General features: G+C 57.2%; 1 protein-coding gene across 3 annotated transcripts in view; it reads left to right on the plus strand.

Annotated features, from left to right (window-relative positions):
- RGS12 (regulator of G protein signaling 12) overlaps positions 1-18622 on the plus strand; it is a 177442-nt gene that overhangs the window by 91081 nt on the left and 67739 nt on the right. The gene's annotated exons all lie outside the window — the stretch shown is intronic.

An 18622-nucleotide genomic window follows, 5' to 3' on the forward strand; every position in this document is an offset into this window, starting at 1 on the left:
CACGGGCAGACACCGGGAAACGAACCTGGGTCTCTGGCATGGCAGGCGAGAACTCTGCCTGCTGAGCCACCATGGCTCAACTGAATTATGTATTTTAATACGGTTTAAAGGAGAAATGTTAGGTTGTGGATATATTATGAGAATAAAAGTGTTTTTTTTTCTTAAAAGCAAAACACAGGACTGTACAAAACACAAATAGGGGACTACAATGTTAACCATGGACTATAGTTAATAGAACAAGAATAAAAATACTCTTTCATCGGTTGTAACAAATGTACCACACTAATGGCCCAAGAATTAAAAGGGGACAGTGCCCCCCTGAGACCAGCAAGAAGGAACCAGCTGTGGTTATCGGGGCCTGTGGGAATGGTCAGCCTAGGGGACAAGGCCGGCTTCCAGGCGCTTCTCTCTCCATCGCCACCACTGTGGGCCCCGGCAAGGGCAGTGGTAGGGACAGGGCCGGTGCCCACTAGGGCAGGCAGGGGCTCCTGGGGGCCAGCCCCCGGCTGTCTGAACCGGTGTGCTAAAAAGACACTCGGTGGAGTGTCTGTGAGAGAGTGTGTGAGCCTGTGTGAGTGAGTGCGAGTATGTGGGTGCAGGCAAGGGTACTGGGGACCAATGGCTTTCTCCTGCCCCTCTGTCCCCCTCCTAAATCATAGTACTTATGGAATTGAATACTCTGTCAAGTTGTATCATGTTAAATGGAAAGAGTAGACGGTAGTAAGTATTTCCTATTCCCTCCACCATAAAAGAGCCTCAGCCATTTAAAAGATAAATTGTGGTAAAAATCAGTTTCATTCTATGACCGGCTATGTGGTTCTGCCCCCTTGGCTTCAGTGTAAGGTCCTTGGTCCCCTGGCCCCCAGGAGCCCCACGTCTTGGGCGGCTCGACTGCTGCAGGGAGCCTCCCACACGCGGCAGTGGCTGCTGACCTGTCGGTGAGAAGATCCTTCCAGAAATGGCGTGGGGGCCCCTTCTCTGCCCTTAGACACCGACCTCGGAGGAGAAGGTGCTGTGGGCTGGCACTGCGTCTCCCGGTACCGCTGTGCGGGGCCCGTCATCGTACGGGGGGAGCGAGGTATGGGTGCGGGGCGCTCAGGGTGCCCCCCGCGTGGGCTGGAGGCTCACCGGCACTTCTAGGACGTGGGCATTTACCTGTGCCACCGAGATTTTTATTTCTGTCCTTCCTCCTTTCCAGAAGAAAGAGAGAGAGAAAAGGAAAGAAAGATTTACTGCAGCACAGATGAAGCAGTACCCGGAACCATTAAAACAGCCCCCTCAAGAATGTGCAAGTCACGTAGTGGAGTGGGGGGGAGAGGGTCCCAGAGAGGCCCTGTGGGGGGAACCCAGCCCGGTGGGTTTCAGAGCGCCGGGGGACCAAGCCCAGCGGTCACTGTGTGCCCCCCACCCGGCCCTACAGCAATGTCTCGGCGCCCGGTTTTATCAGATATGATCCCCCTAAAGGGACCTGGGCCGCACTGATTATAGTGGTTGAATTCACCATAATTTCTCATTTCAAGTCAGAATATTGTGATTCGCTTTTTTGTTGCTGTGTCTTGTAGAAATTTTCAGTCATTTAGAATCTATTTTCTTTATGTCAGCATACATCGTAGGGCTCATCACCAGGTATTTAGAAGAAGTAAGATTTGCTACGAGTTTCCCAGAGATAAACGCTGGTGACTGGAACACCCACAGAGGTGTCAGGGGGCACATGCTTCCCTCCAGCACACCCAGGGTCTCTGTGTGAGCCTGGGGGGTTGTTGCTACCTGTCCATTGCCTCTGATCCTGGACACACTGGGTAGGAGCCCCCCAAGGGCCCTCCCAGGCTTGGGCTCTATGGAAGGGCATGCTTGGGAGGGTGCTTGGAACTCAGTGCTTTTGAGGGTGCTCAATGCTTGGTGCTCAGCATTTGTCCTCAGAGAGGCCCAGGAGGAGGCCCAGGGTCACTCAGGTGAAAAGTCCGGACCTTTCAGGCTCTGGGGTGGGACTTGGCACTGAGCCTGATGGAGAGTGGAGGGTCCCGTGGGGGGCCTTAGGGTGGGGGTGTCCTAGAAGCTGTGAGAAGGGCTGCGCAGCCATGGGGAGAGCTTTAAGGTGAGGGAAGGGGAGCTGTCAGGCTGTGGAGCTGCTCTCCAGCCTGAGAAGCTGGGACGGGCCCTGGGGTCTCCAGGCCAGGTTTCACTGCATCACGCTGTCTTGATTTGAAACGTGCTTTCAGTGCTTTCGTTGTTTTTGCAGAGGGCTGGTCTGGAGAGGAGCAGGAGCCTTACCTTATCGGTGATGGTTCTGCGTCTTCTCGTATGCTCCTCACCATTGGTTCGACACCCTGCAGCTGTCTGTAAAGCGCTGGGCCGAACCTGGGAGCCCTGGTCTTCCGCCATGGCCTGGCTCAGCCAGAGCCCTCCTGGCACAAGCACTGCAGGGTTGTTGCCCTTGGGATTACCCTCGGCTCCTGGAAGCAGTGCCCACCCTTGATGGTGTGCTCAGAGCAGGCCAAGTGTCCAGGGCCTGGCACTGTCTCCTCCGACCCCCACTGGCTCTGTGCAGGAGGGCTGGCGTCAGTGTCAGCCCCATTTCATTCTTGTCCCACCACAGCTGCAGCAGGCACCACACATGTCTGTCTGGGTCTGAGACCTAGCCCTGCTCCCACTAAACAACATTACTTCCGTTGTGCAGCGGGAAACCGAGGCACAGTGCCAGGAGTGAAGGCATGTCCCCAGGCTGCAGCATGAGGAGGGGCTGGAGCAGGGCAGACAGGCTCCAAAGGTGTGGTCAGCAGCAGGCCAGAGTGAGCGTTGGCATGCCTGTCACCCTTCCCAGGAGACACTGCGCTCTGAGGCCTCTGTCCTTCCAGCTTCTGCCCACACCGTTCCCAGTGCTGAGGGCATAGGCGTGGCCTCTGCTTTCACAGGTCTTCCCATTTCATTCAGGGTGAAGGTCAGGGTGAGACTCAGGGTCTCCCTGGGCCCCCAGGGCCCCCGCATAGCTCTTCTGGCCACCCGCCCACCTGCTCAGCATACCTGTCCTGCTGTCCCCTGCCTGGGACATCATCCCAGGCTGCCCGAGGTCACGCCCCAGGTGTGTGCTGTTGGTCACCGAGTGCACAGAGCCTGCTGATCGGTCCCCAGTGCCTGCAGCAAGGGCACCTGAGTGCTTGCTCGTGGGCACAGGCAGGAGGAAGGGGCTGGGAGCTGGCAGAGAGGGCCCCGGGTAAAGAAGCAGGGTGGGATCCAGCCTGAAGGTGCCCCAGGAAGCTGGCTGGCATGGGGCACTTCTGTGGCCAAGGAGTATGCTCCATGGGGGCTCCCTGGGGCCAGGGGCACAGCTGCCTTTCCGCCTCCAGGGCCAGCTCTGTGTCAGGCTCATGGAGAGGTGAGGCAGGCACTTCTCAGGAGTCTGTCCATCTGTCTGGCTCTAGGGCGGCTCTGCCTCCTGCGTGTGACCGAGGAGACGTACCCCTGCTGCCTTGGGGAACACCTCGTTTTTGCCTGCCCCTTGATGGCCCCATGGCAGGCATACCTGCCTATACCAAAGAATCGGGGGTCCTTAGCTTTGGGGGTTTGGCTTAACTGATGATCAGAGACCTGGGGGTGTCCGTGTGCCGGGGGCATGGGTCTCGGGGTCCCAGCGAGGTTTGTCCTTCCGAGTAGCCGTGGCATAGGCTGGCACAGCCCTGCCCAGGCCTGGCGCTGGCAGCGGGGGAGACACAGGCAGCCTCTGTTGTGGGCACCGTGCCCAGGGCTGGGGGCTCCACAGACACTCAGCCTGGCTGGGAGGGGCGGGCGGTGTGGGAGGAGCTGTCAGGCCCACGTGGTTTGGTGGGGCCACTGCCCACCGCACCAGAAGCTCGGGGGAGAGGCCGGTCATGAGGTCTTGGGCGGGACCCCGCCGTGGGGATTGTCCACCCCGCCACGAGGATTGTCCACATGGAGGTGTCACTGTGGCGATGCATCTTCCCAAAGGCAGCGATGGGGCTGACTGCCCATCTCTTTAGGCCCTGGGCTGCCGTGTGCGGCCCACCCTGGCCTCTCCCTTCCTCCGGGCTCCGCTGACCCTCAGCAGCTTGCTTCCATGGCTTGCTCTGTGTCTGGATCCCATTCTCTAATGACACCCCAAGAGGCTGGGCCGCACCCAGCTGGAGCCGCCTCCCCAGAGGGCCCCTTGTGCAGAGGCCCACACGTGGCAATGGCTTGGTTAGAACACACGTGACAGCCAGACCACTGCAGAGAAGTTAGGGACCCAGTGGGGAAGCCCAGAGTGGGGCTGGCAGTGGGGTACCCTCCCGGGCCATGCGCTCCCTCCGCCCGGAGCCCTCCCGGGTTTAAGGTGGAGGGCGTGGGTAAGGGGCCTGGCCATTGCTTCCTGGGGCTGGGTTGTGACTGAATCGTGCTCTGCTGGGGTCTGGGGACTCAACAGTGGGGGGTGGCAGCAGCACCATGAGCCAGCTTCTAGGAGGGTCTCTGGCAGCCGGCAGAGAGTGACCACCAGGGGCCGTGGTGAGGGAGGAGCCTCAGGAGGCCAGGACTCGGATCCACACCAGGCCCTGTCTCGTGGTGTCACCTGTGACCATGCTTGGTCAGAATGCAGAGAGAGGATGGGCAGGCTGAGGTGGTGGCGCTCTTGGCAGGATTTGTCCTAGCATGGCCCTGGGTCTGGCTGCTGGGGCTGCTGCCATGGGTACCAGAGCCCCAGGGCCTGCTCTACCCCTGGAAGCAGTACAGCTGGATCCCACCCCCTGGGGTCATGCACCATGGGCCCGTCCTCGCGTCCTCGCCCCCGTGCCATGGATTCTCGGTGGGTCCTCAGTGTACCTGTGTGGGGAGTGGTCCGATCCTGGCCTACATGGAGGCCCCGGGGTGCTCTGCTTTCTGCATCCCACCAGGCCCCCTCTTGGTATGTGACTCTCCTGACCAGTGCTCACCCCGTATTCCCACCAGGAGTGCCCTCTGCTCCGCTCTCCTCCCTGCGGTCTGCCCAAACCTTCCCTGACCACGGGCAGCTGGGGTGGTCTTCCTGAGCCCCATGCCCAGCAGTCTGTTCTCAGGGCCTCATGCGTGGCCTCCATGGCCCCTTCCTACCCCATGACCCTGCTGCGCTGAGTGCCCGGCCAGCACCCCTGCCACCTCTCCAGTCCATACTCCAGGACCAGATGCCTGGGCCATCGGTGGGCAGGCCGTGGGGAGGCCGGGAGATTCGGCCCGGCCCTCCTTACACACCCCCTTGCCTGCCCCCTGTGCTCGGCATGCGGCCCCTGACCGGCTCGCAGTGCCAGGACACTCAGCATGAGGAGGACCACGTGCCCTGCGCCCTCCTGCCTGGGGCCCGCAGTCCCGGAAGCGCGTCATCCGCTTCCTGGCAGGCGACAGGCCTGTTCTTGCCTGCTCTGGCCTGGTCCCTCCCGAGGAGAGGAAGCTGGCGGTGGGCTGATGATCGCAGCCTACGGCAGCGGGGGAGGCCGGGGCAGACTCCCACACGCCCGGGGGGACAGACAGCAGGGCCTGACAGGAGATAGCATGCGCTCGGCTCGCATGCACTTCTTTAAAGGATTAAAATAAGGGCATGTTCAGTCCTTGCCTGCAGCTTCCGGGAGGTCCAGCAGCAGAGAGACTGGCCTCTGGGGTTCCTCAGCCCCCAGGCGGACCTCTCCTGCGGCCACCCTCAGCCAGGCCTGCGGCCTGCAGGGCAGCAGTCACACCTGGCCACGACGCTTCTGTCCTCCAGGCCAGCCCTACAGCTGCGTCCACTCCGAGCACAGGCCCTTGGCAGGTGGGGGTCGGGGGGAAAGGGCAGTCGCAGGCTCAACTGACCACGGGGAGGGCCAGGTGGTTCCTGCCCATGAATCGGAGCACACGAATATGTGTGAATTTGCATGCACGTGTGAGTGTGTATGTGAGTCTACGTGTGTGTGCATATAGTGAGTTGTACGTAGTGTGTGTGGGCATGTGTGCGAGTGTACAGGTGTGTGGCAGAGTGCATGAATGTGTGTGTGAGTGTGAGTGTGTGTGTGTGCGCGGGTTGGAGGGGATAGTTGGGCCTAAGGGTGGAGATGAGGTGGGCGGACTGCTGGGAGACGGGCCGGGCACCCCGTGTTGTCCACGTCTCTGCTGGCGCCCGCACTGGGGCTGCTGCTGGCTGAGCGGGGGCGCCATCTCGGTGGCAGCGCAGCTTTCTTTGAACCCTGAAGCCACATCGTGGGGAGGGAGCTGGGCAGTTGGCTCTGTCTGGCCCACGAGGGTTAGTCCCTGGAAGGGACGTTGCCCTGAGGCCCTGCCTGTTCCTGCTCCACCCTGACAGAGGCAGCCCTACACTGCCCACCATTAGCGTTGACCTGGCAATAAGCCCTCATCTTCTGCCTCTGAGGCGAGGGTGGGTGAAGTGGGCGGGGGGTGGCCCTTGAAGGGGAGGTCATGCTGAAAGGAAAGGGGTCTCTTGGCCATACCAGGCCTGGGTGACCTGTGACCCTGGGCAAACTGGTGCAGAGCCGAGCTGGGGGGTTGGGGGTCTCCCTCCCCTCCCCACTTCAGCAGAGGGCTGGGTGGGCTGCTTCCTGGTGCTTCCTGCCCCAGGTGCCCTGGGGGTGTCCAGTGGAGCCCTCCTCAGAGGCTGGAGGGACTGCTGTGTCCTGCTGAGCCCTGCTGGCTGTGCCCACCTCTGTCTCTTATTCTTTCAGTCTCTACCCAAATGCCGCTTCTTCCATGCAGTCCTCTCTGGCTGCTGCCAGCTACCCCTGCTGGGCCCCAGGCAGAGGGAGGATGGTGACGGCGAGCCTCTGTCTGGCCCTCTTCTTGCTTTGACAAAATTTCACACTTTAATTTTGTGCCAATGTTTGAGAAAAGCTGTGAGGAAGCTGGAGTGGCTGCCTTGATTTCTCTGTATAGTTCTTGCCGTCACAGGCAGGCATTGCGGTTTGTCATTAAGCTCACACGAGGTGCCTGGGAAGCAAGTGGAAGGGCTGGCCCGGTCCGGTGGCCCCACGTGGGCAATACCATCCCCGGCCACGGCTGCGTCCCGCCCCATGTGTTCAGGCCAGGGCAGCTGCATGGTCCAGTGGGCAGTGAGTGTGTGGTCCCTGGGCCAGCTGCCCCCTGAGGGGTGTGAAGGGATGGGGCACTCCCAGGCCAAGTCAGCTTAGACTCTCTGTATGAAACGCTGTAAGATTTTGAAGCACTTTGGGATGAAATCCCCAGAAATTTAACAGATAGTGTTGAAATTATAACCCGGCTCTGGTAATCGTTTTCCTTTCCTTTTTGAACCTGGCTCCCGCTTGGTTTGTGCACTTTCAGGAGGAGGTGGGTGCTTGGAAGGCAGATGGAGCAGCCTCTGGAGTTGGGGGCTCGGGGAGGCCTTTGGGGGCGCGCAGAGCCCAGGCTGGCACTGCGCGGTGGCGGGGGCGGTCACGGTGCCAACTGCTCCCTCTACCGAAAACTCCAGCCCCCGGCAGCTGCACGCTGACTGAGAAATCGCCCCCGTCAGCTGGAGTTTGATTTGTTAGAGGAAATACTTAGAAATGATCTCACAGCGTGATTTGTGTAAAGGGCTTTTTTTCCCTCTGTTAGCAAGGCTCGGGATCCGCCTGAGCCCTGGCGAGCCGCAGCCCCGGGCAGCGTCGTGTTGTCTGGGTTACCGCGGGCGCAGCCGGGCACCGCACCTGACCGCCCGGGAACTTTGCCCGCAAGCACGGGCTCGCTGAGCCGGGAGCGGGTGTAGGCCAGCGCCCTGTGCCACCGCCGGGCTTCTGGTCCTGAGATGGATTTGGGAAAAGGGTTGTCAAATGAGACTCAGGTTTTAAATGATCAGCAGGTAAGCGACTCCAGCAGGTCCTTGCTGCTCCCACAGAATTCCACACTCGGCAGCTTGGGTTCTGCTTTATTTCCAGCCCGCTTTGCGAAAGGGAGCTGTGCAGTTGGCACCTGCTTCAAAGGGCGAACTTTGCCAGTGCTTTTCTCGTGCTGCACCGCGGGTGGCAGGGTGGGGATCCGCCTGCAGCCCCAGCCCCAGCCAGGGGTCCGAGCCGCTAACGCTCACAAAAGCAGTGGGTGTCCTCCTTTTCCTTACTGCAGCGGCTCTGATCGGTTCTCAAGAGATTGGTGAATGAATTGTGTTGAAATATTACATTTGAAATAGATAAATGTACTAAAATTTATCCTGCCATCTCAATTGCTACTTTATATTTTACATTTTACAACGTGATGAATTGATTCTACTTCTGTGTGCATCCATCCATAACTGCTAGCAGGCATTTAATGATTGATTGGTGTATGAGCTTATAAAGCTGAGCTTAGTATGAAATACTTTTTCAAAGGCTTCAGAGTAAATAGAACAATTTTATTTTTCTCTTGTGACTGTGCCATGTTGACGTAGAGGTAAAAATAACTTTAAATTATGTACTAAAGATTGTCACTAATTACCGGGTACCAATTTTGAATCCATTCTTCTGTGGGAAGTGTTTCATCTTAATATTTTTCCCATTGTCTTCTCAAAACCTTTTGTAGAGAGCCGAAGGGAAGACTTAGTCTGTAAGTGACGGTTTGGTTTGGGTGTGGGGTGATGAGTCGCATCCTTCCTTTTAAAAAGGAGACATAAAATAGAAATAGGTCTGCTTACTCAAGTCGCCCTTGTGAAGTGAGCGTCCATTTAATGTCTGTTTAAAATATTTCAAACATCTGTTGGGAGGCTCACGGCACCTGTGGCACTGCGTGGAGGTGGCGAGGCGAGCGTTTGATCTTCAGGGCGTGGGGCCATGTGTCGTGCAGGGCACGGGGCGCCTGGAAGCTCAGCCTCGGGGGCTGGAGGTGGGCGCCTCTCGTGGACGGCCAGCCGGGTCCGTGCTCGCGTGTGTGGGCTGCACAGCCCCTTCGCGGGTGGGGGGGACAGCACATTTTGGGGACTTCGTTGTCATTCTAAGAAGAGCGGCACTAAAACCTGCCTGAGGGTTCGCCTGGGCAAGTGATCCGGACTCCATGTAAAAGGCTTCGCAAATGGTCCGAGGGCGAGGCGTGGGTGTGGGACCTAGCCGACCCATGGGTGGGGCCGGGGAGGAGGGCAGCACCCGGGCCCAGGTTCAAGTGCCAGCACTGCACTTTCTGGTGTGCATGGGTGTCGGGGAACCCCTTCTCCCTGAGTGGCCAGCCCTTGGTCTTTAAAGTGGAGGTGTCACGGGCACAAGAGACCCTGTTCCTTGGGGCTTCGTCCATAGTGTTTCTACTCAAAAAAAGCCATGCTTTTAAAGAGCTCCAAGGCCACGTGCTTCTCTGCAGGTGTCTGCCCTGGTGGGGAGGCTCATGCCTTTTCAGGGCCCCATGCGGTGCGGGGGCCCCGCTGGCCGGGCGGCCGCTGCAGTCTCCCAGCTTGTCCGACGTAAGTGCTGGCCGAATTGGACTTTGGAGCTGTATCTGCCCCTTTGCCAAATCACAGCTGCCCCGAGCTGAAGCCTCAGCACGGCTGGGTGTGACAGTCCGGTTGGCAGTGAGCTGAGGACCGGGAAGACGCTGCAGCCACAGCTGGAGAAGCGTGGGCGGCATGCGCAGGACCCCTGCAGCTGTAAGAGCCGGACAGGCGCCCCGAGCCCCCAGCCCACTTGCAAGGTGCAGCAGGGGCAGCTGGGCGGGGGCCACTGTGGGGTCCCCTGTGAGGCCCCCCCACATGTTCTCATCTCTCCACCCTGCCAAGCCGGGTGTGCTCGTCCCAGGCCCAGCAGCCCAGGGGAGGGCCAGTGCAGGGTGTCCGGGCCCCCCAAGCCCCGAGGAGCAGTGGTTGCGCTGGGCATGTCCCCTTTATCCTCCCTTGGTTTAGCCGGTGACGCAGGGCGCAGAGGCCGTCCCCGGGAGCCAGTGTCCCGCGGACACCCCCTGCCGGCCCAGGCGCGTCTGCATGTGGCTGTCCTCGAGGGCAGGGCGTTCGGTGGGCCATGGGTCTCGGGTGCCCCCTCCCTTCCTCGGCCCTGCATCTGATCTGGGCCGCGTCGTGTGCCTGGCAGGAGGTCCCTCCAGAGGGTGAGGGGCAGGGACTGAAAAATACAAGAGGGCTTCATAAAAACTAGGAGTTGACTGTTCCTTCCTAGGCGGCATGATGACCCGCTGTGCGCTGAGCAGGTGGCGGCAAGGGAACCGGGGTTGGGTGCAGTTCGGGGCAACACTGCCGGTGAGCCCAGCGGGGGACAGTGGCCATCCTTCCGCCGTAGCCCTCAGGCAGGGGACAGAGCGGGCACCAGGCCACGCCAAGGAAGACCAGGCCACGCTCGAGGGTGGCAGAGCTGGGGCGTTGCGAAGGACAGGCCACCCGCGTTTCCAGCCCAGGGACGAGAAAGGGTAACAGGGAAGTCGGGGTGCCCGGGAGGAGCCGCTGGGCTGGCCGTGCCTGAAGTCCACTGGCCGCAGTGCCCCTGGGTGGTGAGAGGCGACCGCGCACCAAGGCCCTCCGCCTGGGTTCTGGGGTGCAGAGGGGCAGTACTCCCCTGGAGGCCTTTTTCTTCCTTCCTTCTTCCCCAGCCACCGTGCTGGGCACAGGTGTTCTTGTCTCAGCCTTCCAGGCACAGAGGCTGGGCCCCCCGTGCTGCTCGTCCCGGCTGGCAGCCAGCTTTCCTTCAGCTTGGCCCTCCCCCTGCCCACCAGTGACATCCTATCCCCCTCTCCTCCTCCATCTCAGGAAGGACCCTCTGTCCTGCCCCCACCCCACCTGTTCACCACCAGCGCCAGAGGGGGCCTCTCCAGGGGCCTCTGCTGTCACTCAGAGGAAAGCCTGGCCTTGACCCTGACCGTGGCCCCTTTCGCCCCTCCAGCCCCGGACCCCCCTGCTGCGTGCTGGCCTGGGGTGCCGGCGTGTACGCTGCCTGCCCTGGCCTCTGCCCCCTCTCCCCGTCTTTTGACTGCCGCCCCTTCCTGGCCTGTGCTCAGATGCCCCTTATCCTGCAGCTGCGCCCTCTATCCAGCCGTGGGGACTTAGCCTTTCCAGGGCCTTCACTGCGTGGTGTCAGGGGCCTGGGCGCACCCTCTGTGCGGTCCCCTTGCAGTGTCTCCGCCCCACGAAAGGCCTCTTGGACTGAGGACCGCACGTCCCACTCTCCAGCTGGGGTGGGAGTGACGGCTTATTCCAGAAGAGCTCCGGGCACGGTTTACACCTGTGGGCTCTCCCTGGTGCCACCTCCTGCGCAGGAACCTTTCTGGAAGGCCGTGCGTTCTGTTAGACGTCCTGCCAGCTTGCAGGAAGCTTAGGGTGTCATTTTGGGGTCTGTAGTTTTTAACACCGGGACATTTGCTTCAGCAGCGCCACCCACACTCCTGCCTCTCTGTCCACACGCTCGTCCTTCCATTGGGGAGAGGCTCGCAGAAAGGGCTTGTTTCAGCAGTATGGCCTGAGGATTGTGTGAGCTGGATATTTAACCATTTTAAAGTCCCATGTCTGAGTTGAATATTAAGTGTTTGTGGAGTTCCTGGGTGCTGCTACATTGGGTGCTGCTTTGAACTTTTACGTTTTCATAATGAATTGTGGTAGGATTCCCGGGGCTGCACAGGAGAACCAGCTGTTGCCTGCTGAAAGGGCTTCGTGTGGCTTTGCTGATCTGGTTCCGAGTTTATTAAGGGTTAGGGTTACATACACACACACTCATAAGCTCACTCGTACACACGTGCACATGTTAAAAAGAAGCACAGAGCTGTGTCCGAGGTTTGGGCAGTTTTACCAATTGGTGAAAATTACCCACTTGCTTGTTCGCAGTCCCCACTCTGGATGGGCGGAGCAGGGGCTGTGAAGCCATAAAGCCTCCCCACCCCGTCCCCTGGCCCCCCCAGCCCCTCCCTTGCCTTTCCCACCCTGCCCCCTGCCCCCCCCAGCCCCTCCCCTGCCTTCCCCACCTTGCCCCCTGCCTCCCTGGCCCCACCCCTTGCCTCCAGAGCCCCACCCCTACTGCCAGGCTCCACCCCTGCCTCCCCCAGTCCTGCCCCCCCAACCCACCCCCGGCCCTGCCCACTGGCCTCCCCACCCCACCCCCACCTGTGCCCAGGCTTCCCCCCTGCCAATGCCACCGTGCTGGCCTTGCCCTGGTCCCCCCAGCCTTCCCCCAGTGGCCTCCTCTCCCCAGGCCTCGCCCTGTCCAACCTCCCGTCTGGAATGGTCGCCCCTGGGTCCGTAGAGGTGCACCGGGGGTGGTAGCCCGCCCTTCTGGGGCTCTGGGCATCGTTTTGGAGGAGGCAGGATGGAGTGAGGGTCCAGGAGGGAGGCTGGGCCAGGGCACTGTGGCGGGGTGGGGGGAAGCACCAGAGACCAGTGATGGACGCAGCGGGAGGTCCGAGTGGGGAGAATTGGCCCTGGAGGGCTGGGAGAGGGGCTCCAGGGCACAGGCCTCGGAGCGTGAGGAGAGGTGCCAGAGGCAGAGGGCTGGTGTCGAAGAGTCGGGCAGCTCTGGCTGCAGCATCCTGGTCAGACCTGAGGCCTTCATGCCACGGAAGGTCAGAGCCATGACCCTCCAAATGTGTACAACTGCTCACTCAGTGCACGGCTGGCATGGCTGAGAAGGATGGTTTATAGGCAAGGGGGTGAGTGTGCCAGGTGAGGTGCAGGGAAGAGTGGGGGTGCAGCGAGCACTGCTCCCAGCTGGGGTGTGAGGTTCTCCCGCACAGACACACATGCATGTGTACACATACATGTGTGCAAGGCTCACACCTATAAATGCACACCCTCACACTCACCCTCACTCACATGAACTCATGCCCACACGCTGACACACATAAATGTACAGACACACACTTACAAATGCACACGCATACTCGCACATATCCTCATATACCTGACACACACACCCCCCACACTCATACCCGATAACACACTCTCACCTGCACACACACACACACATACTGCGCTACTCCGAAGCACGGTTCAGACCCAGCATGTGCCGTTCTCCCTGTGGCACACTCGGCATGTTTCTTTCTCTGTTATTCTCTTCCAGGTTATTTCTTTTATAAAACAGCAGCTGCTGCTCGCGAGCCGCTGGCCGATGAACAGGTCCATCCAGGGCAGAGCAGGCCGTGGGGGGTGAGTGGGTGGCCTGGGTGCAGACCCACCCCACAGAGCGTGTGCTGAGACCGCGGTGCCCCTGGGGTCTCCACTGCCCCGAGTCCAGCCGGCAGCTGCCTTCCATGCACAAGGTCATGTTTTTAAAGGAAGAAACAAATGTTGAATAATACAGATTGGACTGTTAGGTGCTCAGGTTTTCCTTCATTTGGATTATTTATATTTCCTCTTGTTGTTTTCAAAACATGTAATACATTTAGGCAACTTCCAGGCTTTTGCTTCTCTTAGGAAGGAATCAGGTGATTATTTTATGTTTTTTATGTCCAAAGTAAGAAATTTTGTTAGTGGCTCAAAACTGAAATGTTGTATTACTGTATATTATTATATACGAAAATAATTTGGAAATGATAATCCCATTTGTCTAGTGTTAAGATTAGACGCATCATATAACTCTTCATATGAATCACCCAAAGTTTTCAATAGTCATTAATTCAAAATAACGTATTTGCACAAAGTATGAAATCCAGACCAATTTCCTGCTAAGGACAAATCCAAATAAATTTCCACTTAATATCAAATTTATGAGGCTGACTCTTTGAGGAATGGAGATTGTTTACACATATATTGCATATCTAAAATATTTTCTAAGTTTCTTTGTAATAAAATATATTTATTTAACACAAGTTCCAATGTTGGAGGCTCGTTATGGAAAGTTTTAGAGCTGTTTAATTTTACAGTCCTTAGCGTTAGAGGTTGAAGTTGTCAGGAAAAATGCTAACTTGCGAGGACTTTTTTCACTGCTGGCTTCGTTTCTGTGGCTGTACTTTTTTGGAGAGTATAGCGTGTAGAAATGGGAATTTGGGAAGGACCCAAGAAGTACAAGCTAATGAAAACAAGTTATTAATACACTTTTGTACCGGCTATCAGAATAAACATTGTGAATGTTAAGTTTTAATTTATGAAGTTTTTGTAGTGCTCACAGTTTGCCATGAAATTTGGGAGTAGCTAGCTTTGTCATGCTGAGCAGGGCATTCTCCTTATCATTTGTGGAATTATCTGTGGTAGTTTCAGAATCCCTGCCTTTGTTTCCCCTCTTGTCAGCACATGTTCCAAAAATGCAAACCGAGGTGAAGCCAAGGCAGACAGAAATGATTTGGGGTTAACTGCTCTCCCAGGTCCCCCATTGTCAGGCAGGTCAGCCCTGTACCTCCTCACCCTGCACCCCAACTCCATGCGCTTGCCGCCAACCACAGGGTGCCCCACTCTTTCCGGCTCATTCCGGCTCATCCCTGGCAGCTGGAGCCTACAGCCTCTGCCTCTCCTCTGCCCTTTGCCCCCTTAGAATGGTGTCTCCTTGACGACATGCTCCCCACCTGGCTTGGAGTCCAGAGAGAATGAGTGGCCATGCCTGGGGTGTTTCACCCATAGAACATAAATTAGGAAGTGAAATATTAATGGCCAGGAAACGTCATCCCCCACTTCTCCAAGCATGTGTATATGTGGAGGGACCAGGTAATGTTAAAAAGTGGCCACGTAGAGCTTTCTTCTAGGTGAGCGTTTGGTTGGATAAATCAGCTGCCAGGAGAAGCAGTGGTGAGCAGAGAAGACAGAGCGCCTGGCTCTCAGATGAGCTCAGCATCTTGTCTTCATGGAGTCCTGTTATTGAGAGCATAGGGCCTGGGAAGATGGGGAGGGGTGACCTCAGAGCGCTCGGGCACCCCTCCAGGCAAGCCCCTGGGACCGAGAGCCCACCGCCTCACGGCTCTCCTGATGCCTAGCGCTTCCTTGGATTTTGGGATTGGAAAGGATACTTTTGAGGAAAGGGAAAGTGACACACCATTTGGGGTTGCAGCCCAGAGATGGGAGCCCCTTTGACACCCCTGAGCCACGGAGGCCCAACTGGAAGCCCCGGAGACATCTGGGTCCTCTTCCTGGCACCCCCTTAGATGCTCCTAAGGGAAGGTCTGCCATGAACACCCCTTCTTACCTCTCATTCTTGAAAGGGTTTGCTAGGCTTACATCTCCGGGTAGGCAGTGGATTCCTCTCAGCATTTCTCCACCCCTCCTGTTTTAGTTTCCTAGGCTGTTCAAGGAAATACAGTGAAACGGGGTGGCTTAAACAGTGGGAATTTATTCGTTTCAGTTTGAGGCTGGGAAAATGTCCAAATCAAGGCATCATCAAGGCGATGCTTTCTCCTGAAGACAGGCTCCGGTGGTCCTGGGCTCCCGTGCCACCCAGCCAGGCGTGCAGCACCTCTGCTGGCCTCCCCCTTCTTCCCAGCTTTCCTCGATTCATCTCTGGGCTTCTATGGCTTTCTCTCTCTCTCTCTGTATCGCACTCTCCTGTAAAGGACTCCAGTAAGGGCATTAAAACGCACCCTAATGGGGTGGGCCTCCCCTTGGCTGCAGCAGCCTCCTCAGAAGGTCCGACTGAGGATGGGTGCACGCCCACAGGAATGGGTCAAATCGAAGAACTTGTTTTTCTAGGGCACATGCAGCTTCAAACCACTGCACCCCAATCTCTCTGGGGTTCTTATCAGACGTACATTACTTCTTGTTCATTCTATTCTCTGTCCCTTAATCTTCACTTCTGATTTTCTGTGTCTCTGTCTCTGCTGCAATCAGTGTGATTCTTACACTTACTTCCAAATTCTAGAGTCAATTCTATGACTCTTATTCCCAGATTCTCTCATCAGTCATCTGATCTCAGTTTAACCTCTCTGTTGAATCTTTAATTTCAACAATTGGATGTTTCATTGCCAACCGTTCTATATGGTTATTTTCAACACCCCCCCCCCCCCGGCAAATTTTATAGTGTATTACTTGCTTGTTTTTATTGCAACTTTTATTTCTTTATGATATTGTAGCCATTGGACATTATATTCTGTTAAATTTTTCTAATATCCAAGACTCTGTGGATTGTTGTTTCTACTGACTTCCTTGCTCATGGTGGGTTTCTACTTGGGTTTTGGTGATTTTGGATCATGAACTTACATTTGGGTGGGCTTGCTCTTTGGAACTCCTGAGGGCCTCAGCTGGGATGCTTTCTTCCCGGAAGGATGTGTGTTTGCTGCTGCCTGGAGCCAGGGCCTCTCTCTACCGCCTTTGAGGAACTCGGCTTGGCTGGGTCTCTGACTCAGTGGGCCCACAGGGCTGGGCTCAGGCTCCGATTGCAGAGTCCCAGAGGCATTGGCATTTGCCAACTGCAAATTCCCTTCCTTCCCCTCTTCTCTCCCTCGGAGATGTCCCTTCTGCGGACCAGGTGTATATTAAAAAAATGTTTGTTTGTGTACTTTCTTTGCCATTTCTCTGTAAATGTAAAACTGTTCCAAGCAGCAAAAGGCTTGTGGGACAGTAGCTGTATCCTGGATGAGGTCTGCGGTGATGAAGGGCCTCCCCGAGGTGCAGCTGACCCAGCCCCTGCCCCCCACGCCCAGCACGGCCCCCACCCCCCACGGCCTCTCTGCCCTCCTGCTCCCAGTGGCCCCTTCTTCACTCTCTCCTGATTCCTGAGTTTCCATTAATTCTGAGATGTAAATGCAGTGTGCGTAGAGATTTTCTACTGCACTTTGATCAATCTGCTTTATGTTGAGAATTTACTTTTAATATGCTTGTAGCATGAGGTGAGCTACCACCTTCATCTTTACAAAGTTGATGTTCATGGTTCATTTTCAGATGGTATTGACAGCATTTCTGATTTTGTGTATGGCTTTGCAGGTTTTCCTACAACCTCCAGGGAATAATTTGCCTTGATATTGTTGAGACGTGTAACGTGATGGTAGATGAATTATTGTGAACATGGAAACGAAAAACAGCTTTGCACGGTGTACCTGTCAACAGCCCACAGCCCCTGCAGGCTGGGGGTGGGGGGGGAGGCCTGGGGCTGCGGCCTAACCGCACTTTGACCTTTCTGTCCAAACATTAAAATTTAGTAACTGAAAAAAAAAAATTAGTAACTGGACATATAACTGCTTGTATTTTTACTGATGAGAAATGGATGGATGAGGTGGTGCCAGGATGCTCTGAAATGGAATTTTTATATTCCTGAACCCAGGACCTGTGATGGCTTGAAATGGCGACAAAGCTCAGTTCTAGAACCGCCTGTAGGGGCTTCTCCAGGTTATCCCCTCTCTGGGAGCATGGGTGGTTGGCTCCCCTAACCTCACAGGTCTGCTTGGAGGGTGCGAGGGTCATGCTGGGAGGCAGAGTTTGGGGGGTTCTGAGACTGGGGGACAGGACATCATACAGAAAGAACCAAATACCAGTGACCTGTAGAACAATTTTTAAAATTTTAACTGCACATACACATTTTTAGTCCCCCACTGTTGAGAGGCATGGGTGTTTCTCTTGAGAAAGGTGGACTTAAACTGAAGCCTTGGCTCCTTGTCTTTGAGAGTCCCCTTCCCCTGAGAACCATTTGGTGGCTTTAGGGGGTCTGCTCCTTGGCAGCCCCCAGCTGAAGAGGCCCTGCTCTGGTTTAAAGCCACCGTTCAGTCCTAGCTCTCCTTGTTTGCTGCCTTCCTGCCACCTGGGCCTGTGGCAAAGCCTTCCTGAGGTGCCCCTGCCTGGTCTCACCTGTGAGCTACCGAGAGGACAGATGTGTGAGCCCTTCAGCAGGCCCAGGCTGAGGGCCGCAGCAAGAAAGGGCCCAGGCGGCCCTCCAGGAAAGGAGCTTGGGCCCACGGTGGTGGGGGGGGCTCGCCCTGCACCCGGGAGAGGCAGGCAGCATCCTCCCGTTGTGGCACCCACTCCTCGCCCCACCCCTGGCCCTGCCGCGTCCTGTGGATTTCAAGGCAGCATAGGTGATATGAAACACCTGTCTGTCCAGTGGAATTTTGTCCTTGCGGTGTTCTCCTTCTGCCCCTAAGCTGCTCCTTGGAGCCCTGTCCGTACCCGGATGGGGACGTCTCAAGAGGGCGGCATGTTGACTCTGGCCGCTGACGCTGCGCCCCGAACCCCCAGTGCCCCTTCCTGCCCCCACCCCCTTCCGCCTTGCCCTGGGGGGAGTGGCCTTCTCCCCTGTCCTCAGCCCTGGCTGCCCCCACACCTACGTGGGCTTCTCCTCTGAGCTGGCCTGCCGCTGCCTTCCAGCCGTCCCGGGGACACTTCAACCTAAGCCCCACCTGTTGCTTTTTGCTTTTTTCCCTTCTTTTTTTTTTTTTTTTGCATGGACATGCACCGGGAATCGAACCCGGGTCTCTGGCCCGGCAGGCAAGAACTCAGCCACTGAGCCATCGCCCGCCCTGCCCGTTGCTTTGTGGATGTGGGAAGTCACTCATTCCAGAACCCGGTCAAGGCCTCCTCGGGGTCAACGTCCCCGGAACGCCGGGTCCAGCCTACCCTCCCTGGCGCCCTAACACTGCCCTGGTCCTTCCACCCTCCTGCCTGCTCCCAACCCCTCCCCTTGGAAGCGCCCCTCTTGGTGCTGGTGTGGCCCTCGTCGGGGTTGGGGTCCTCTGCAGCCTACCAGCTGGGCCACCTCGGGGAGGAGCTCACCTCCCTGGGCCCCAGGTTCTGCCAGTGTGAAGTGGGGGCGGCAGCAGTACACCTGGCTCAGCCGTACACCTGAAGTGGGGGGCGGGGCGCCGGGGCAGGCATGAGGAGGGGGGCGGGGGG

The sequence above is a fragment of the Tamandua tetradactyla genome, chromosome 19 (genome assembly GCF_023851605.1).
Source record: "Tamandua tetradactyla isolate mTamTet1 chromosome 19, mTamTet1.pri, whole genome shotgun sequence".
Classification (NCBI taxonomy): domain Eukaryota; kingdom Metazoa; phylum Chordata; class Mammalia; order Pilosa; family Myrmecophagidae; genus Tamandua; species Tamandua tetradactyla.